Consider the following 23,204-nt stretch of genomic DNA (forward strand, 5'->3'; position numbering starts at 1 on the left):
CCTGGGTGGCTTAGTCGGTTAAGTGTCTGCCTTCGGCTCAGGTCATGATCCCAGCATCCTGGGATTGAGTCCTGCATTGGGCTCCCTGCTCAGCAGGGAGTCTGCTTCTCCTCCTGCCTGACAATCCCCCTGCTTGTCCTCACTCTTGCTTTCTCTCTCTCTGACAAATAAATAAATAAAATCTTAAAAAAAAAAAGATTTTACTTTTTAGGTTTTTTTAATAAAGATTTTATTTTTTTTTTAAGTAATCTCTACACCCAACATGGGGCTCAAACCCACAACCCGAAGACCAAGAGTTGCAAGCTCCATAGACTGGCCAGCCAGGCACCCCTTTAAGATTTTATTTTTAAGTAATCTCTACACCCAATGTGGGGCTTGAACTCACAACCCTGAGATCAAGAGTCGCATGCTCTACCAACTGAGCTGACCAGACACCCCAAGATTTTTTTCTAAGTAATCTCCATACCCAATGTGGGGCTCAAACCCACAACCCCAAGATCAAGAGTCACATGCTCTCCTGACTGAGCCAACCAGGCGCCCCATCCCCCCTTTCTTATTCCCTCTTCCCACTTAATAGAGAATGATATAAAAGAATAATGACATATACTATGTCATCTATTTCTTCAATTTTGTGTATTTTACAGAAATTGAGCAAATACAGGAAAAAATGTAAATAATAATGGATTTAGATTCTTATGTTTTAATTCCTATTTTCTAATCAAACTGCTCACCTAAAACACTTGCCTACTCATAAGAAGTAAAAATTAGGGGTGCCTGGGTGGCTTAATCAGTTAAGCGTCTGTCTTCAGCTCAGGTTATGATCTCAGGGTCCTGGGATCGAGCCCCATGTCGGGCTCTCTGCTCAGCGGGGAGCCTGCTTCTTCCTCTCCCTCTCCCTCTGCCAGCCATTCTGCCTGCTTATGCTCTCTCTCTCACTCTCTTTCTCTCTCTCTGTTAAATAAATAAATAAATAAATAAATAAATAAATAAATAAATAAATAAAATCCTTAAAAAAAGACTCATTAAAAAAAAGAAGTAAAAATTATACTTAGGAAGTAAATCATGTTCTATAATTTTCCACTGAATTCCTTAGGATTATTTCTTAATACCATGTCAGGCTGACAATTGCTATGTTATTCTAGTTGGAAAGTATGTTGTGAAATAGCATGAAAAATAATTTTAAGACATACTGATAGGGAAAAAATTAAAATAAAACCACAGACCTAGAGATCTTGCTGCTTTCTCCAAAAGTGTAACTATAGCTGCTGGATGCATTCACGTGCTCACTGCATGGCACAGGAGAGAAAAGTTCAGACTTGGGTGATTCCCTATTTGTTAAGTGCAAACAAAACTGTTGACTCAGCCCTCAACAGGGAAAGGCAATGTCCTTGTCCCCAGAGTTCAAAACCTAAGACAAGCAAATGCTGTACAAGCTATCCAATGACAACCTAAATGAAAATAAGGCACTTATGTTCTAACCTTTTAAGTACAGGAACCCAAAATAGATGTATAAAAACTTTTCCTCTTACCACCTTATCTTGAAACTGTGGGACATTATATTGAGATTGCTATTTTACAAGTTATGGAAGCAATGCTAAATCTCTCAAAGTTAAAAATATACAGTGTAATTGTTTAGGCATTGGTTCTCATACTCTGGATCCTTCCACATGTCACATGGCTACATGATATTCCCAAGTCATGGATTTTGCCATTTGATCTCTGATGCAGCTTGAAGATATTTCAGGGCTCCAGAGCTAGGCAGTTCTCTGAATACACTAAGTATACATATGAAGCAGCTCAAATATATAAGTGCTTCCATCAACAATCACTTCAAAGGTCATTAATAACTTACAGGTGTGAGAGTGGAAATGCCCTCTGCACTCCCCTGCCCCTTCTTGAACTCTGGTTACTCTCTCTGGACCATTTTTGTAACAGTGAATTCTTAACTTGATATTTCTCTTTCTCCATTTTCTCTTCCCTGGTTCTAGGGCTTCTAAGATGACATTACAAAATCTTCTAGGAAACACAAAAGCAGACAAAAATGCTTCAATGCGTTAAATCTGGTGTTTTTTTTTTTTTTTTTCTTCTTTTCTTCCTTATGTTAGTTTAGTGAGAGTAGAGAAAAGCGGGGCACCTGGCTGGCTCAGTTGGTGGGCCATGTGACTCTTGGTCTTGGGGTTGTGGGCTCCAGCCCCATGTTGGGTGTAGAGATTACTTAAAAATAAAATCCTTAAAAAAAGTAGAGAAAAGCAATTTAAATCCTTCTTGAGAAGATACCTATAAAGGAAAAGGAAAGACAGAAGAGGTGGGCAGTAAAAATCTGCCTGGTTTGAAACATGGTAAAATTGTGATGGATTCTAACATCTGCTTGGTTTCTACCACTGCTGAAGATAGGCTCTAAAACTTTACTAGTGTCTCTGAAATGAACTGTGTGTGAGAAAGAAGCTTAATTCTACATCTAGAATTTCTCAACAGAACTACTATTCTGGTCTGAATAATTCTTTGCTAGGGGGGCTTTCCTGTGCATTGCAGGATACACAAAGCATCTTTGGCCTCTACCCACTAGATGCCAGTAGTATGCACCCCCTCTCAGTTGTGACAACCAAAATGTCTCCAGACATTGCCAAATGTTCCCTGAGGGGCAAAATCACCCCCAGTTGAGAACCACTGTTCTAAATGGAAGTGTCTTTTGATCTTGAGCCTATGAATATGAATCAACCCTACATCATAGCAGGCCAAATAAGACAGTTAAATGTGTGTTTATTCATTGAGTGAAGGGATATTTCCACTCTATAGTGAAGTATCACTCCATAGATTACTTTTAACTACAAAGGAGAAAATGTACCTTTACCACAGGGAGAACTGACAATCACCACCTTAACCAAGTGACCAAATGTAGCAATGCTAATAATGGAACAAAATGACATCATGAATTTCACCTGAGTCTAAGCAAACCTCTAGACTTGGGGTACCTGGGTGGCTATGTCAATTAAGTGCCTGACTTCAGCTGGGGCCCTGATCTCAGGGTCCTGGGATCAAGCCCCACATCGAGCAGGGAGTCTGCTTGTTCTTCTCCCTCTGCCCCTCCCCTTGCTTCTGCTCCCTCTCCCCCCACCTCAAATACATAAAATCTTTAAAAAAAAAAAGTCTAGGTTTATAGAAAAGAGAAGGGATAGAACAGGTTAAATGACACCATGAGGAAACAATCAAACAGAGAATGTGAGACATACTATAAGAAAAAGTAGACTGGGGTGCCTGGGTGGCTCAGCCGGTTAAGCGTCTGCCTTCATGGCTCAGGTCTTGATCTCAGGGTCCTGGGATCGAGCCCCGCATCAGGCTCCCTGCTCAGTGGGGAGCCTGCTTCTCCCTCTCCCTATCCTCTCTGCTCATGGTCTATCTCTGTCTCGCTCTCTCTGTCTCTGTCTAATAAATAAATAAAATCTTAAAAAAACAAAAAACAAAAAAAAGGAAAAAAAACATTTACTACTGTTATAAAAAGAAAACAAAAAGTGACGGACTTTTTTAGACCAAAAAAGACTAAAAAGATAACAATTTAGAAACTTTGTGTCATTTTTAACCTATAAAACACATTTGTTGAAACAATTGGAGAAACTGGAATATGAACTGGATATTAGATGGTATCTAAGTTGTGATATGGTAGTATATTGGAGAATGTTCTTAATCTTAGCATGCTGGGGTTAAGTTTTATGAGGTCAAATCGCTCATGCAAATATGTTTGAAAAGTTTCAAAATGGGGTGCCTGGATGGCTCACTTGATAGAGCATGGGACTCTTGATCTCGAGGTCATGAGCTCGAGCCCCATGTTTGGTGTAGAGATTACTTTATTACTTTATTTATTTATTTTTTAAAGATTTTATTTATTTATTTGACAGAGAGAGACACAGCAAGAAAGGGAACACAAGCAGGGGGAGTGGGAGAGGGAGAAGCAGGCTTCCCGCAGAGCAGGGAGCCCGATGTGGGGCTCGATCCCAGGACCCCGGGATCATGACCCGAGCCCAAGGCAGACGCTCAACTGAGCCACCCAGGCGCCCCTAGAGATTACTTTAAAAAAAAAGTTTCAAAATAAAAAATTAGGGAAAAACAAAAGATAAAGGTGTTTAATTGAAAGGATCACTACTATTTATACTGTCACCAATAGTTAAGTATTTACTGAGTTTATACTCAATGCACTATGATGGATTCAAAGCTATATAATCTCTGGCCATGAAGGGATAAACATTAATATTCTCTTGGAGTCTCTATCCCTATCTGTCTCTCCCTCAAGTAAATAAATAAAATCTTTAAAAAATTATTTTAAAAAAGAATAATTTATTAGATGGGGCACTTGGGTGGTGCAGATGGTTAAATGTCTGACTCTTGGTTTCAGCTCATGTCATGATCTCACAGTTGTGAGATCAAGCCCCAAATCGGGCTCTGTGCTCAGCGCAGAGTCTGCTTGGGATTCTCTCTTCCTTTCCCTCTGCCCCTCCCACTCATGCTCTCACTCTCTATCTCTCTCTGAAATAAATAAAAATCTTAAAAAAAAAAAAAAAGAATTTCTTAGATAACACACAAATAGTTATTTTAGGATGATTGCTCTATGTGTCTAGTATAAGAAATCCCTCTTGAGATCATAAAGATATTCTGTATTTTCTTTCTAAAAATGTTTAAGTTTTGCTTTTGAAATTAAGGTTTTAGTACTGGAATGTGGTTTGTATATAGTTGGGGTAAAGAATTATTTTTTTTTTAAGATTTTATTTGAGAGAGACAGACAGTGAGAGAGAGCACAAGCTAGGAGGAGAGGGAGAAGTAGGCTCCCCACTGAGCAGGGAGCCTGATGCGGGGCTCCATCCCAGGACCCTGGGATCATGACCTGAGCCGAAGGCAGACACTTAACCAACTGAGCCACCCAGGTGCCCCTGGGCTAAGGATTTATAGTTTTTATATGGAGTTAGCTGATTGTTTCAGCGCTCTTTATTGAATATACCATCCCACTGATTCATAATATCACCTGTGTCATATACCAAATTACTGTAAGTACATGACTGTCCTCTGTTCCATTGTTTATAAGCTTGTGCCAATGTCACAACAGTATAATTACTAAAATTTCACATCAGATCTTTATATTTGGCAGAACAAATCACTCATTTTTCAAAATCATCTTGGAAATTCTTGACATTTTCTTCTTCCATTTAAATTTTAACATCCACCTATTAAATTACACACACACACACCTACACAAGTATTGAGACTTATGGTGGAACTGCAAGGAATGCATGAGTTAATACAGGGACAAATTACATCTTTATAAAATCAAGTCTTTCCACTCATGAGCATGTTATGTCTATACATTATGTATTTAAATAAATTCTTATAATTTTCTCCATAAAGATCTTCAACATCTTTTGTTAGATATATTCCAACGTCCCTTATAGCTTTTTCACTATTTCATGTGGTATTTCTTTTTTACTTTATTTTTTTATTTTTTAAAGTAATCTCTAGGGGCGCCATGGTGGAACAGTAGGTTAAATGTCCGACTCTTGGTTTTGGTTCAGGTCGTTATCTCAGGGTTATGAGTTCAAGTCCCGTGTCAAGCTCTGTGCTGAGCAGAGTCAGCTTCAGACTCTCTCTTCCTCTCCTGCCCCTCCTGCTCTCTCTCTCTCTCTCTCTCAAATGAATGAATGAATGAATAAATCTTTTAAAAATAAAGAAAGAAATCTCTATACCCAATGTGGGGCTCAAACTTACAATCTCAAGATCAAGAGTTGCATGCTCTACCAACTGAACCAGCCAGGTGCCCCGTCATATAGTACTTTTTTAACTGGATTTTCAACTTGTTTGTTGTTGGCACATAGGAATATTGTTGGTCTTCTGCATACTGATCCTGTAACCTATAATTTTGCTGAATTCTCTTACTAATTTTAATGGTTTGGTTTTCTTAGATTTTCTATATAGGCAATTAGGATGACAAATAACAACTTAGGGGTGTCTGGGTGGCTCAGTCAGTTAAGCATGTGTCTTAAGCTCAGGTCATAATCCCAGGGCACTAGGAGCAAGCCCGGCATTGGGCTCCCTGCTCAGCTGGAGCCCGCTTCTCCCTCTCCCTCTGTTGCCCCCCCTGCTTGTGCTCGCAAGTGCACTCTCTGTCAAATAAATTAATTAATTAATTTCAAAATAATAATAATAAAAATAAATAAAAGCATTATGGGAAATAAACAAATAAATAAATAGATAGAAGCATTATGGGCCTGGTATGTTTTACTATGGAAAATTTAATTTTCTTATAAAGATTTTATTTATTTACTTGACAGAGAGAGAGAGAGGGAGAGAAAGCAGGAACAGGAGGAGGGGCAGAGGGAGAAGCAGGCTCCCTGCTGAGCAGGGAGCCCAATGAGGGGCGGGATCCCAGGACCCTGGCATCACGACCTGAGCCAAAGGCAGCCGCTTAACCGATTGTGGAAAATTTTAAAACAAATAATTCCATTTGTTTAATGGATGTATGTTCACACAGATTTTCAATTTCCTCTTAAAGCAATGCATCAAGTAAAGAATACTTTAGGCTGGAAATAACAGAAAAGCTGACTCCGTTTAAAAGAAAAAAAGAGCTTACTTTTTTCCCTCACATAACAAGGCTAGATTAAGACTGTCCAGAGAAGACACAGCTCCTTATGACGCTGTCAGGAAAGTAGGCTCTAACTTTCCATTCCACTACCTTTAGCTTACAGGTCTTCATCTCATGCTTGGTACACTTCAGACTCAGAATAGCTGCTTATATTTCCAGTTCTCAATTTTTTTAGGTAAGAAAGAAACTGAAGCAGAAAGAGGTAACACCCATATCAGGAAATCAAAAGCTTTCATTCTCATTGTCCAAAACTGTGTCACATGGCTTATCTAGCCACAAAGGAATTTAGGGAAGTATTTGTATTTGGGCACATTACTCCAAACAAAATCAGAGCTAGGTTAATAAAGGAGAAAGAAGGCTGGATTTTGAATTGTCATTTGGCAGTATTTGCTGTACTCACTTTGGATAAGTTATATTATCCTAGGAAATTGTCCATACTACCTAAGTTCCTAAATTCTCTTATCATTTTGAAAAAAATCTCTGCTATATCTATAGTTTGTCTCCTTTAAAAATTCCTAGCATCGTACATTTGTGCCTTTTAAAATTAATTTTTTAATTAATTAATTTATTTATTTTAGAGAGAGAGCACGAGAGAAGGGGCAGAGTGAGAGGGAGAGAGAATCCCAAGAAGACCCCAGGCCAAGCATGGAGCCCAACGCAGGGCTTGATCCCAGGACCCCAAGATCACAGCCTGACTGAAACCAAGAGTTGGATGCCCAACTGACTGTCCACCCAGGTGCCCCAATTTTTTAAAATTAATTAAAATGTTGTCTATTTCATCGGGGCGCCTGGGCAACGCAGTTGGTTCGGCGTCTGACTTCAGCTCAGGTCATGATCTCAAGGTCCTGGGATCAAGCCCTGCATCGGGCTCCCTGCTGGGGGTGGGGGACCAGGTTTGTCTCTCTCCCTCTGCCCCTCACCCTGGCTCTCTCTCTCTCTCTCTCTCACACACAAATAAATAAAATTTTAACAAAAAAATTTGTGTACTTTATTAATCTTTTCAGAGAATGAACTTTCATTTTCTTGAGCCTCCCAATTGCTTCTTTGATTTCTAGTGCATTCATTTCTGTATTCATTATTATTACTTACTTCCCTCTTCATATCTGTGTTAGATTTTTTCTCTACCTTTTTTATGTTATTACAAATGGTATTTTTAAACTTTCCTTTCCCATTTGTGTCTTTCTAGCATACAAGTGATTTTTTTGTATTTTGACCTCGTATCTAGTTAATCTTGCTAAATGCACTTGTTGCTTTTGATAGTTTGTAGATTCATTTAGATCTTCTATCAGCACCGCTGTGTCCTCTGCAAATAAATTTTATTTCTTCTTTACCAATCCTTATGCCTTTTCTTTCTTTTTTCTTGACTTATTGCAAGTGGCTACAAGGCCAGGCCCTCCAGTACAGTGTTGAATAGAAGTGGTGAGAGCTAACATCCTTATCTTATTCCCAATCTGAGGGGAAAAAGTATTCAGTTTTTTCCTTTGAGTATTATGTGAGCTGAGAGTTTTGTAGATGCTCTATCTGGCTTGAGGAAGATGCCTTCTGTTCTTAGTTTGCTAAGAGTTTCTATCATGAACTGCTATATCAGATTCTCTCAGTTTAGGTAAGTTGTGTTGGCCATCATGTTGTAAACACCCTGAACTAGTCATCATCATATTATTTTATATATGCAATAACTGTTCGATTTCCCACATGTCAATGAACAGCTTCTTTGTGCACCATTTCCTCTTGTAGTCCACTCTGTCCTTCTGGAATCAACAAACTCTTTCCTCCTGTACCTCCTAAAACTTCCTATAATCATTATCAAAGGCAAGTGGTAATTTCCCACCTTTTTGGTCTGAAGACATATTTATTTAGCCCTCACTTTTAAATAACAGCTAGCTGGGTATGGCATTCTGGGTTACAGTTATTTTCTCTCAGCTCCTTTCGAAATAGTAGTCCTTTGTCTTCAGACGTCTCTTGTTGATGTTGGGAAGTATACTGCAAGCCTAAATGTTGTTCCTTTTACAGTTTCTGATGTTATTTTATCCATCTTTGAACATTTTGAAGAATGTATAAACATTTCTTTTAAGGAACTCATTATGCTTTATATTATTTAGTCATTCCCCATACTCTAATATTATTTACTTTGTATTATTTAATCATTTTACATAACTGCCTTAACTCCACCATTAGAGAACAAGCTACCTGATACTGTAGTAAATGCTGTACATCTTTTCCTATAAAGAGGCACAGTGTTCTCTTACGGAATGGGGAGTGGCACACAAAGAAAAAGATCAAAATGTCCCATCTGAGTTTAGCAACAGAGGCTTGGCTCAAAGAGTGCCTGGATATCAATTTGTTGACAATTGGCTAATGTTTAAGAACAAATAACAAATGAGTAAATTATCTATGCATTGACTATTCTGTTCACTATTTATTGTTTGGCTTTCAACAGATGGTTGGCATTCTTATTAGGGACTGTTTAAACATCAAAAAGGTATTTGTTAACCTCAGCAAAGTCTTCATCTGCCAACCTGGGAATTTATCAGCATGTATACAGATCTGATTCTGAGTGAATTTATTGGGAAGGGGCGTAGCCCCAACTCTTCCCCAACTATACAGTCTAAGCTGTTTCCATCACTGAGGTTCATACATGTCTGAGCAATTCTGAAAGGATGGTAAGACAACCACCTGAAATCTATTTACACAAGAGACTGAGAAACCTCCGGGGAGTAAACTTATTATCTTAAGCAAAGAGAAGATTAGGTAGCTTGATCTTGAAACAAAGTCTTGGTGCTTAGAGGAGATGAGTAATTTTGAATGTTCCTGAGACTAGGCATTATTCCTTGCTCAGACCACCTTAGATTCAAAGTGAGGTTCTAAGGAGAGAGAGGACTGTAAATAACAAAAATGGCTCTTTATATTAAAACCATTGACAGAGTATTTTGGAACCCTCTGAACAAATACCATGGACAATCAACAACGAACACTGCAGAGCTCCGGCATCTCCATATTACCATTACCTCCATCACCAGCTATACCCAGAAGCAGCGGCAACAATGCACACAGAAGAGATGCCTGACGTGCATTTAGACATTTTAAAACGCCTGGAAATAGAATGCCACAGAAATCTTCCCCAGAATGATGATCGATATGAAAAATGTCATCCAAGGAACTGAAGTATGGAGGTAACCCTAAAGTTCAATCTAATTTTAAAACAACATATGTCATTTTTACTGCAAAATAACACTCTGTACTTACGTTTTCCTAGAGGATCTCAAATTGTGTTAGGGCAACATCTTTTTTCAGCTTTTCTAGGTAAGAGAAAGGATACAAAAACTTAAAATGATTTGCTAACCCAGACCTCAAGTTAAAGCCCAGACCTCATCGCTCCTACTGTCCCCCCCCCAGAAGCAGCCCTAACCTTCATTCTAACAAGGGGGTGCTGGATGTGAGAGCAATGTCCGGGTGGCCGACGCTTGGAGGGCGAGGGAGCTGAGAGAAGACAGGAAGGTGACTCTCCAACACTGCTTAGGTATTGCCTCTCCATCTTACAGACCCCGCAGAGCACCTGGACGTCCTTCACGCCCGGACAAAGGCACCGCCGGAGAGGGGAGCGTACGGACTCAAAGTGAGCGAGCTAAGACAAGGGATGGCTCCACGAGGCGCCACCTAATCCCCCCAGTAGTTTCCTTACTACAGTCTCACAGCCAAAAATAACCCAACAGTGAGACGGAGCCATGCCAAGTACTTTAGGTATCACTTAAATTTCCTCCTCTTCTTTATGAATTTGTATTATTTATGAGACACTTGACACATGTTTAAACACTTACATAGCTCCTCAGTTTCAGGAAACATGGCTTGTTCAGCTGAGGAGAAAAAAGCATATAATGAGGGAGTTAACAAGGGCTGATATTTTTTTACAACATTCTTTAAAAACTGAAAAACCTCTTTAAACACCGGGAACAGCTTAAATAATTCACTCTAGGCCTGCGGGGCCCATGTGGATGTTTCCCTCTCGGTTCCCTTTCTGGCCAGGGCCGCGTTCTCCCCGGTTTCATCTGGGAAGGTGGGCCTGACGGGCTGCCACCTGCGGCCTCAAGGCCACACTGCCACCCGCCCTCGCCCTCGGGGAGGAGGACGCGTGGCCCGAGGCGCGCGCGAGGCCCCGACGCCGGGAGCGGCCCGGGGCCCTTTGACCCCCGGGCGCGCAGGACGCCGGGAGCGGGCGGAAGTACGGCACCCAGGCCTGTGGCGGCCTGTGGCGGCCTGCACCGGCCGGCCGGGACAAACGGCTTTAAGGCCGCCGCGCGGATCAGGGTAGCGGCCGTGGGAAACAAACGATGCCCGAGGCGCTGTGTCGCCGGCCCTATTCCGGGGACCTGTATGACCGCCGGACGGGAGCCAGTAGGCCACCGCCCTTGGCCCACCCCGCCCCCTCCGTTAGCGGCGGACAAGGGCGTCCTACGGGGAAGAAGCCGCGCTGAGGCCCTGGGGGCGGCCTGTAGGCCAGCGTTGCGGACTCCGGGCCCTCGTGCCGGTTGTTTTGCGGGAGGGAGGTCGACGGAAGCTGCGTTCTCAAATCCCTCGCATTCGGGGGTCCGGGAATGGTGGAGACCAACCTCCGGGCCCGACTGGGAGGAAGGAGTGCGAACTGCGGCCGCCGAGCTGCCGGGCGAAGGGAAGCACCTGCCTCCGCCCACCTTGACCCAGGGCCGTCGCCCCGAGCTCCGGGCGCCCCTCCCGGGAGGTCCTCGCGAAGGTCGCAGGAGGGCGAAACCCGGCACCTCGCGGCCTTCGAGTGCTCTCCTGCCGGGGCGGGGGGGGGGGCACTCGGATACCCTTGACCGAGGCCCGCTCCCCAGGGCACTGAGAGTTCGACGCTTCCAAGGAGGGAGTCTCCATGGAAGAATTCCTCCTGCTTCGCTTTCAAACTTGAAAGCCCGGAGGCCGTCGGTGCTGCAAAAAGGAGCGGTCGGGCGCGAGCAAGCAAGCAGCTGATGAAAATAATTGTCCTAGCACACACAGCCCTGCGCCCAGGGGCGCGCGTGCACACGCGCACACACGCGCGCGCGCACACGCGCACACACACACACACACACACACACACACACACACACACACAACTTGCCTCATCTAGCTGCCCAACCTTAGTATTCCGGGCATGCGGTTTTCAACAACTTGCTTGACACAATAACAAAGACATTTAAATGCCAGGACGCAGACTTCACTTTTTAACCTGCTGAGAGGAGCTACTTTCAAAGCTTCCCCACCGCGAATAAACTGACAAAAAATATGGGGTGCACTTATAACTTGAACACCTTACCCTCAAAGCGACGTGCGTTAATCAGGTTTCTAAGGCAATAGCCATCTCTGTCTTTTCCTATTCACCCAAATAATGCCACAAGAAGGAACCCCTTTACACAAGAGAGAGCCAGAAAAAAATGAATTATACCCATTGCTAGTAAAAATCATCTTAAATCAATAGAGCACCACTTGAACTTGAGTTTCCATTGTTTCACTGAATCATCAATGTTTTTAATTAAACAGAGCTACCCTTTCTGTTAAAACATTACATAAAAGGGTTAGGTTTCTACTTTTGTTGAGGCAGCTGGCGTTTGTTGGCTGTTGTGTTTGAGCAACAGACTGTTCAATAGAAGCGAGAAATAGCTCAACGCGCTCTTAATAGACCTGTTTCAACAATGTACCTTGAAAAGGAATACATTGTGTTATTGTGTTAGTTTGCTACAAACCTATTAAAAGAAAAATAGCATCCATCAGGTCTAACAAAACGCATTTGTATTATACGTACTTATCTGCTTCAAATACACTTCTTGGCACAATGTCTAGAATTCAACTAGATCATCAAGAGCTGGACAGAATAACACATACCAGTTAGGTTATGATACACGGGCTAAAAAATAATAATAAAGGAAGATCTAAGCAGACGGTAATCGTTACTTTTTGTTTGTTTATCATGAGAAATACAGGCAACCCTTCTTCAGCTGAAAATATATTGCAAAAATGTGGACTCTTATGGCAAAAACAAATTTTAAAATATTCTTCAAATTTAAAAATATTCCAGTATGGGAATATTGACTCAAATCCTGTATTTTGAACGAATCTGATACACTTTCGATAGCAATTTGTTTCAGACAAAAATCCAAGGCACAAGCGATGCATTTTTAAAGCAGAATTAAATAGCGCGAAGAGCCGGGTTCTTTAGGGAAATGCGTGAAACAAACAAATCGAAAGCAAGGGTTCCAGCCAAGAGGTTGGGGAGCAGCGCTGTCTGGCAGTAGGAGAGGAAGTGCTTCTTGAAAGTGCTCTCTTAAAAATTATTTTTAAACTGACTTTATTGTATTTTAAACACACAACAAAATTTGAAGCAAAGATAGGCGACTTTGCCACTGTGAGACAGAACCTACGGTATGTTTCAGAGAGGGCTGCCACTTGGACCATAAACCTTAGAAAAATAGTAGCAAGTGATGAAGCTAATTTAATTCTGAGAACCGCTTAGAAGAAAAGACACCTAAAGTAGCATCTGTCAGAGGGAGACAACTTTTGCTTCCAGGAAAACCAATTGGTGGGGTTTCCAACCTCAGAGTACCCAGCATTCAACTTTGAACTGCAAAAATGTTGGGGGGCACAAGAGAATAGTAGACTACAAGTGAACTCTTGTCAAAAATAAGAGAACTTACATAAATTACAAGAGCAGTCTATGGGAGATATTTATGTTAAGAGGTGATGCAATACTTTGCCCGATAAAATCAATTATTTTTTACATTTCTGAACTAGTAAGTTAGTATTAGTAAAGATTTAGAAAAATGTCACCCTGAAACTTTAGATGACAATTTTGCTATATTGTAAAATAATCATGATAGACTTTTTTAGAAGGCATTTGAAGTCAGAGGACTGATATGACTGCTCTCTTCAGTTCAAACATTTTCTTTTCTCAGGAAGGGTGTGTGTATGTATGTACTGGGAGGTAGTTGAGGTATGTCTGATTTATAAGTTAGGACTTTTCATTGATAATGTCTCCTCCCTAGTCCAAATCAGTTTTTGAATTAATTCTCTCGGATTTAAAAAAAGGAAATGAAATAAAAAATTCCAATTGCATATCATGAAAATAACCTCTCATAACATTGACAGAAAAGTTGATATTTTCAAGGTGAGATTTTCTTTTGATGTATCAGGTAATTTACCAAAGATGAAAGGAAGTTTACAGTAAATTGGTTTGGCCATGACAAGAAATGTTGTTACTAAGACTGTAAAAAATCTTTGATTTTCATTTAGAACTTTTAGAAATGTTTTGTATGTCAGAAGTTAAACTATCCAGGGGGAAATATTCATTTCATTTTAATTTGAACAGATAGTTCAGATGAACAATCACCAAAGAGATCATTTGAAAACCCATCAGAGGAAGACATGTATTTTAGGGGAAGATTGTAATCTGATTCCTTGTTTTCTTCTTCATCTTGAAAATCCTTGATTCTCCACTCTTGCGAAGAATTCTCAATAATACGTGAGGGCTAGATATTTTTATTTATTTCTCTAAGGTTAAAAAAAATCCAAATAATATGCACTATAATTTATCTCCCCTTGAAGAACAGGAAGAAGAGGATCACACACAGATTATTTTCTATATGCCCTCCAGATTCTTTCTAGAAAGAGACATCTAGCCTAATTCATTATCACTAATATCTAGAAAAGTTTTAACCAATCAAATTATCAAACATTTTTTTACTGCCGTTGATCTTAAGCAGCATCTAACTTGAAAGATTCTGTAGAGTCCATTTTCAAAGCATCAAGTCTCTCTGCAGTTTCTTGTCTGCCTTGGGCAGGTAAATGAATATCATTTCAGATTTCCTTTTGGCTTCTTTTGCCTGCTAGTTCAGAAGTATGGGAAGTAAGAGGGGTTAATACTAGTTTCTAAACATTTCTGCCACACGCAATTATTTCAATACCCCTCTCTGGTGTTGTGTCTGAAAAAGGGGTGGCCGAGTCTGCAGCCCGCAGCGCCAGACAGTCAGCCGGATCCACCCCTGGGCACAGTCGTCAGAGGGAAAAGATTCTGCTTCCAAACTTGATTAAAAACAGCCTACCAGTTTCTGCCCCGTTAAGGCACTGCGTGGCTTGAGAAGCTGAGTAAGCTGCCTGGGATGGGAGAGGAGTGGCTGAGGTCTATATCTCTGTCAGTTGGGAATCCAGAGAAGCTTGAAAAAAGCAGCGGATAGTGGGTTGTAGAAGGACAACTTGTCCATCAAAATCTGCAGTTAAAATCCACTTCACATGATTTAGGTGCTGAAAAAGTGATTTTACTTTGTGATTTTTCACCTTAATTTGAAGGGGAAAAGGGAACACATGCACACGACAAAAACCTACCTACATGCTTGGGAAATGTTGTTTCTGAGTTACTTTTTTTTTTCTTCCTGTTGGCAAATACTTAAAAATATCCTTCTCTCCCTTAAGTTATATTCTGGATGATACAATTAAAAGAAAAATACTAAGATAGAAAAATATCCTAGAAATAATGAATGTGTAGGTTCGGTGAATAAAATAGATGCCTGTCAGCATCTTCTTAAAGATACGCTGCTGTTGTTGCTTGTGATATTTTTATGGTAAAAACTAAAGACATCCAAACAGGATTCAAATATGAAGAGAAGTGGGAGGTTTCCTGATGTGTTTCAATAATAAAATGAAAATCGAGTCTGTATGTGCCTGTGTGTTCCCCTTCGATTTGAAATTTTATTCCAGAAAGTACTACAACTTGTTACTTTTTTGTGGGCACAGGAGGAGGAAAAATATGATACATTGGGGGATTTTTCGGTAGAGCTGTGTTTAGTTTTAATTTTCCTGTATTTTAAAATAAACACTTTGACCAAAGCATGTTTGATCTTTGCAAGAAGGAAATATACATTGTGGAGGAATGTGCAGCGGTTGGGTATGAAAATGGGGTTGTGACTCACAGCTGCAGGCTGAAAAAAAAGGCGTCGTGGTGTCAGCCAGAGGTGTTCAGTCTAATAATTCAAGCTGTAAACTGTATCCCCTAAAATTACCTACATAATAAATCATTGTGTGAAGAAAAAAAGTTTGGACTGGAAAGTGTAAGTGAAACAGAATCCTCAGGAGACTTCAATACTGGGACCTATTGACAATGATGTGAAATAGAGGTTTATTTTGTCCCAAACTTTGAAGATCAAAATAATACTGGAAATAATTCTAATACAGCTGTTTTCTTGTTTTGGTTTGTTTTGGTTTTGCCCTGAGTTGCATAGTCTGTTGCAGAAATGGGGTTGCATTTTTTTTCCTCTCCTGATCACACAGCTGAAACTGCTTTATGGGATTTAGTCAATTTATATATTTTCAAGAGAAAACTCAATTTAAAAATGGGTCTATTTTAAGAAAAACAGCATAACTGAGTTATCAAATGCATATTAAGAATGGAGGCAGAAATGGTTCTGGAAATTCCCTTAGGTTCCTATCTCAGATTTCACTGTTGCTTACAGGTACCAAAGAAAACACTGCAATTAAGTAAACTGATGAATTAGCTTGCCTAAGAATTCACTGCTAGATTGAAACATTTAGACACTGCGGTTGGCAAAGCAGTGTCAAATCCTGGAGACTTGAGAAACGGGAACGTTTGTGGATGGAATACACCCGTCTGGAGTAGAAAGGAGCTCAGTGCCTGGAGAAAAGATGCAATTGTGAAGAGGAAGTTTAAAGGCCAAGGACACACGAAGTCTTTGAAACAATAAGGGTGAGGAAGTCAAGAAGCAGACTCGCCAAAGCCACATTGAAACAATTTATTTTATAGGATCCCCTACATTTCCAGAATTAGTGAGCAGAAGAAGCGCCCTGCTGCGAACTCGGGCTGTGGGCTCTCGCGCTCACACGAGCACTGGGAAAGGGATAAAGTCAAGTTGACGCGGGTCTCTTTCGCCTGGGCATTTCAAATGAAAATATAAGAAGGAGGGCGGGGAGAGAGGGAGACAAAACGGAGCTCGAAAAGACCGACTCCGAAGTCTGCAATAAAGATTAACTGGAAAAAGGAAGTCCATAGCAATTAAAACTCCTACCCTGGCTCATTAGTATTCATGACCGAATGTCCAGCTTTTCTGTTTATCTTTCTCCCAAGATCAATATCCGAGCAGCGTGGGTCTGGGAAGAGCCCAAGCCCGGCCCTGCGTGCGCCTGACCTCTCGCGCCCTCCCTACAGGTCAGAGCATCTTCAGAACCGCCGGGCCAACGCCGCGCCCAGGATCATTAAAGCCACCATTCATCTGCCGGCAGGGAGAGGGAGGGGGAGGCCTGGGTTGGGGGGATGGGGGTGGGGGCAACTGGCAAACAGACCCAAACGACTCCAAAGAGTTTCGAGAAACCACACTCCACCACACCAACCACTGTGGGCCCAGTGGGCCGGGAGAAAGAAAAGAAAACGAACGAAACGCCGCGCGTTTGCAGCAAGAGGCCCAGCGCGGCTCCTGGCCAGGCGGTTGCTGGCTCGGCCTGGTTCCAGACCCAAGATTTGAGGGGGGTTGGGGGGCATGGGGCAGGCAACATAAGAACCTCTCCACACCCTCCCCTATAGAAGACCCCACGCCCACTCCCAGCCCCGCGCGGTCTGTAGCCGCCCCAGGCCTCCACCAGCCTCTGAGGAGCAACCCAGTCGGGGAGCGTTAACTAGGATGATTATCTTTGACATTATTAACATTATTATTATTTCTACCCCCAACCTCTCTGGCGGCGTGGCGCCCTGTTCTGCTCCCCTGGGCCACCAGGTTTGGCCTCGGGGACAGGAAAATACTGGCGTCGAGAGGTTAGGAAAAGAAGAGGCTAAGGGCAGGGGTTGGAGGAAGGGGGCTAGGGTTAGAAAACTCTTTCTCTTCCTCCTGGCTTAACAGAGAGGTAAAGGAGCGACCTCCCAAAGCACACCCGGGAGTCAGTGGGTGCGAGGGGAGTCCGGACAGTCTGGCCTATCACATTCCCAAGGAAGTGGGCCTGAGGGATCCGGACTGTGTGCGGGGATCCCCCACCCAACTTGTCTCACACTGGTGACTCAAAGTGCGGGTTTCGGAAATAAGGCCCAGGCAGTAGACTCTCAAAAGCCAAGTTGGATGGAGAGTTCAGGGCAGGCCGGGGCCCTTTCGTAGGGGGTGGGGGAGCTGGAAAAGAGTGGAAGGGAGAGGGGGGCCTCTTTTGCTGGGTCTTCCCCCTACGCGTCCCCAATCTCTGCAGCTCGGGTCCATCCCACGCACGCGAATGTGTGCCTGGGGGATGCCGAAGGAGGCGAGCATATGTGAGTGCATGTGTGTGTGTGTGTGTGTGTGTGTGTGCATGTTGAGGCGTGGAGAGAGATTGTGAGAGAGAATGTGTGTGTATGCAGGGGATCTGTCTGTGTGAGTGCACGCAAGTGAATGCGGCATCCCCCCACCCCCACCCCCAGCTCTGGCCTGGTGGCTGCGGGACGCGGGACGAGGGCAGGATGCAGGGCTGGAGACGAAGTGAGGGGTCACCTCTTCAAAAGCTCGTCGAGCCCTGGGAACAAAAGGGAAACGTACAAGGGCGACGAGGTGGCCCCAGCACGGACAGTGCGCGGACTGGGCCCTGAGGGGCGGGGCGGGAGTGGGAGGACCCTGGCTTCGCGTGCCCTGCCCGAGGTCTGCGCCGCGGAGGAGCAGGGGCGGAGCGGGGCGTGGACCCTGCGGCCGCAGTCACTCCACAGCCTTGACCGTGAACTCGAACCCTCGGGCTGCCCTGGTTATGGTTTACAGAAGTTCTCATTCGTAACACCCTGTTCAAATTGCCAAGGCTGCCTTTTCTTTCACAGGAGCCCAGCGGGACGACCGACCACTCGATCCAGTCTGGAAGGATCTAGATGCTTCCCTAAAATAAAACCCCTGCAACAATCTGTTGGAGGCATGGGGAGGGGTTTAGCGAGGAGGGCCACAAGTCTCCAGCCCTGTTCTAAGCTGCCAGTTAAAAATAGAAACCGTTCATTGCGGTCTGCTGGGGGTAGCAGTGGGCCGAGGAGCTCCAAGTTTCTATGGAACCAAAGCAGTATCAGACTATATAATCAATCAATCCTCAAGTATTCATTGAACGCATATTTTGGATCCCGTGGGTCGCTTTCCGGGGCACGTGTCCATTTAAGTAAAAAGGCATCCAAGGGTTCAACCAAGTCTTGGTGAGGTATTATTTTGGGGCCTTTATTGCTTAGCTCTTGCACACAGGCCTAGCGCGCCCTTTGGGTTACTTTGGTGGTGTGACAGAGAGGAGAGTCCCAAGTGAGTACTTGGGGGGCTCCCGCGTGTCCAGGTGTGCTACTGGTGCGCTCACCAGGGACCCACCAGAGCACACCTCCCCCAGTCAGTCCTGCCTGCTCAGCCGGGCGACCGATCACTTGGAAAACCCAGGCCTTCCTAGCCACCCCTGGAATGCGGGAGAACAGCGCGGGGTACAGGGAAACCCGGAACTCCGGTCCAGCCTGTAATCTGCCCTAGATATCACAGTTTTGTGCGGAAAATACACCATTTGGTACTGAAAACATCCGTCTGAAAAAGACAAAAGGGGCGGGGGTGGGGAGGAGGAGGAAGAGAGAAGGTGCCAGCAGAAAGGAAAGGGGCTGGGACAGCGGGGACGGGGTGTGCAGGGCCTGGGACCTGTTTCCTCTACTCGCGTCCCGCGGGGCCTCGACCTTACCAGCCTCCCCCTTGCGCCCAGAGCAGAATCAACCCGGCCTCTGCTCCAAGAGTGACCTCCTCCCCGCCTGGGACTTGGGGGACTGCATTGAACCGGGAGAAGCTGATACCGATGCCAGTTATCATTGTGGTCATTAATAATGCAGTGAGGATCACGATAATTAATAATAATAATGATGGTCCTCCCGAGGGGGCTCCAGCTGCCTCCGGATAAAGCGGCTCTCGCGTGAGGGGAGTTATTTGGTGGTGGATGGAGCGGAGCGCAGAGGGAGCGAGCTTGGGCGCTCTGAAGTTCAAGTTGATGGCTGTGACCGGCAGAAACCGTCCTCAGGCGGAGGCAGTCGAGCCACCCTGCGGGCAGCGAACCAGAGGCGCAGTTCTGGATCCCTGAGGGAAGCGAAGATGGGATTCAGTTTTCTAGTTCTGGAGTCCAGAAGAGGGCAGGTTAGAATTCAGGTCCATTTAGGTGGGGGGGGGGAGGGGGGAGTAAACGCACGCATCCCCCACCCCCCAGGCCCAGGCACCTCTTTGCGACGCAGAATCTTGGGCCGCCAGCCCCCCTCGCTCTTTCCATGTCGAGCAATTCTGACTCCTTTGACCACTTTTGCCATCTCCCCTTTCCCCCATCCAGTCTCCGGGATTCGAAGGGCCGGAGAGAAAGGCGTGGAGTGGGCCACACCATCGGGTCGGTGACTAATGTGGACAAAGCCGTGGGACGCAAGGACCGGGGGACTGGGAGCCATTTTGCGGGAAAGCTGCTCCCATTCGCTCCTCACATCCTAGGGTGCACTAGGAAACCGCTCCCAGGCTGCGATCTTCCTCCGCACGCCAGGCGCCTTCCCATTTTTATTTCCTGCTGAAAACTAGGATCAGCGCCCCCGGACCGAAAGGGCCCTCCGGTAGCTCTCCGACATTCAGCGCTAGAAAGCCAGCCAGCCAACTCAAGATTGAGGGCGTCTGCCTCTTCTTGCCGTTTTCCTTCTTCTTCTGCCAAATGAGAAGAAAAGCCCCAAGCCTTGAGCTGGTACTAAAGTTGCCTACCTACTTCCGTTCCACTCCTCTCTTTAGACTAGGGAGGTGCCTCAAAACCAATAATTTTCACACAAAAATGAAGTTTAAAACATTTAGGATAGACGATCTCATTCTTGCCCAAGTTATGATAAATATTTAATGTGATTTCTTCACCCCCTCCTCTGGAGGTGGCCCAAGGTGGGGGGTGGGGATGGGGTTGAAAAACTAAATGCTTTTCCCCACAGCTTATAATGTATTCAATGAAATCTCCCAAGGATCAGTAACATATGCCAATTATTTTAATAATTTTCCTTAATATTATTAGGGGTTATAAATTTGACTTTAATAGGGGGTTGATTGCTTCAGGAGCTGGTGCTTGGGCAGCAAGTTGGGCCACGGGAGAGGGCTAGCCGGGCCTCTGTCACCCTCTGGGGGACACACACACACACACACACACACACACACACACACACCCCAGGCTGGAGTCTTTCCCTCCCCATTGAATAGGTGGCCTCCAGGAGGTCAGGGTTACCCTTCTCTCCAAACGGCCCTCTGGCCTAGCCTGCCGGGCCCTGCAGCTTAGTCGACTACCGAAGGGGAAAGAGAGAGAAGCAGTGGTCTCCGCCGCAGCCACCCGTGCCCTGGGTCTCCCCCCGCAGAGTCCCGAGAGCCCGCTGGGCGACCCTAGGGAGGTGTAGCCACCAAGGCCCGCCGAATCTACTCAGTACTGGGGGCGGGGGTGTGACTCAGGGACTGTCAGGGACTCTCCGAGGATACTCAGGAAGAGATGGAGATGTTTTGATGTCTCAGGGATTTAAAAATCATTTCCCCCATTCCTACCCTTTGATTATTAAAACTATTTTTACCTTCTTCCCTAGAGCATCTTGTTTGAAATCTGACAAATTCTTGCAGGGGAAGGGAGTAAAGCTGCAAAACTTCTAGACAAACTGGTGGTTGGTGCTCTGCCTCACTTCCACCTGACCATTTTAATCTTTTTCTTATTCTATTTTACTGAATTCTTGAAGGGATTCTCTTTTGTCTTGGGCCAACGGTTTGTTGCTTGCTTAAATTCAAATGTACTCTCTATCACCTTCTTCTCTTGAACATCCTAGTTATTGGTGCACAGCAGTTGTGCAGATAAGCAAAATTTCTTGAGCAAGCTCTCTAAAATTTCAAGAAAAAAGTTTTGGTAGAAAAGGGTCCTTAAACTATAATCACTGGGCCAAGTTCAAAAACAAAGTACTCAGCTCAGTTTTAAACGTGCAATTAAAAATAACTATACCTCAGCTTTTCAGAGGGAGGGAGAGGAAAGGGGGCAGGGAAGAGGGAAAACAAAGAATAAGGAAATGTTTAGTGCTCTTAAATCCAGTCCAAATAGCTGAAAGAAAGGCATTCCCTCAGATAATGGAGCCATTAGAAACTCTGAAGGTTCCTGCCGCCATTCCTCACAGGGCCTTTCCAAAAATTTAATTCACTCTCAGCTACAAACAAAGGACATAGAAAATAATTTTGAGACTTTCTGCCAAAGGGGCAGTTTGGCCTGGTTTCTATGCATACATACACCTTCCTCCCCAGAATGCAAGGTGGTACCTCCCATTCATTTAGGCAGCTGATGCATACCCACATCAACCCTCAGCTGCCCCCTTCCCATTTTCTTTAATAACTTTGCTAGAAAAAAATAGTATGTTCATGCAGTTTCAACACATTTTATTATATTTCTGTATGCATTACTCTCAAAACATATCACAAGAAATGATCAAACCACTTAAAACCTTCAAATAAAAAATCTGAAACAGTTTATGCCCACAATTGTACATATTTATAGTTAAGAAACATTCTTTATAAATATTGTTTCCTCTGTAGCAAGTTAATACCATAATTTAATTACAAATGGATAAATATGGTAACGGGTATTTACAGAAGGAAGGGTGTTATTACGGAAAAGCTAACGGCACGACGTTTATTTTCCCCCACAATCTTTCATACAGGAACTAACAAATTGAACTCGCAAAAGCACTAAAACATCACATGTAAACCCAGCTAACAGAAAAATACATTCACAAGCGTTGGTGGTGGTGGTGTGTGTGTGCGCTGTGGATCAATGTGTTGAAGAAACAGAAGGGAGACTTTGGCACGGCTCGGTTTTTTTCCAGTCTATAGTTGCATGAAGTTTACAATCAAGTTGCCTCATAAAGGAACACAATATTCAATACCACAATACAAAATAAACCATTTTCTTCCACATTACTTAAAAAGAAACCGGGTAAACTAAAAAGAGAAAAAGAAAAAGCCCATCACTTGGGGAAGGGAAGGGAAGAAAGGCAGGAAGGAACGCAATCCGGAGAGTTACAAATGGACAAACTTCTATACACCGAGAAGCCATTAAAACCACCTTGGAGAAGGAAGGAGTTCGCTATGTACAGTTTGTCAGAAGACTGGGAACTGGGAGAGAAGGAAAGAGGGCATGGGGGGGGGGGTGATTAAGGATGGGGGTTTGGTTCAATATTTTTATGGGTTTTTTATTTTTTAAATTTTTTATTTCTTATTTTATGTTTTCAGCTTCTGAGACTCCGGGAGGGATATTTTTGCTTTTCATGCCTAGATTATTTTTTTAAAAAAAAAAACTTTTAAAAATCCTTCTGCTGGTAAAATCATTTTCATCATCATAAAAATCAGATTCATAATTTTAACAACACATCGCAGGGTGCCCTCGGCGCTGGCCACCCGGAGGGCTGCGCCAGGGTGGGGACTGGGAGAGGGAGAGAGGCCCCGGCCTCTCACACGTACCATTCATTGAAGTTGGAGGAGAGGCCGCTGTGGCCCCCGGCTGTCCCGCTGCCCCCGCCAGAGCTGCCGCCGCCCCCGCCGCCCGCCCCGCCGCCGCCCCC

General features: G+C 43.9%; 1 pseudogene; it reads left to right on the top strand.

The window, feature by feature from the left end:
* Positions 1–23,204, top strand: part of LOC116631377 — a 54,113-nt pseudogene that overhangs the window by 30,342 nt on the left and 567 nt on the right.

The sequence above is a fragment of the Phoca vitulina genome, unplaced genomic scaffold, assembly GCF_004348235.1.
Source record: "Phoca vitulina isolate PV1807 unplaced genomic scaffold, GSC_HSeal_1.0 scaffold5, whole genome shotgun sequence".
Taxonomy (NCBI): Eukaryota; Metazoa; Chordata; class Mammalia; order Carnivora; family Phocidae; genus Phoca; species Phoca vitulina.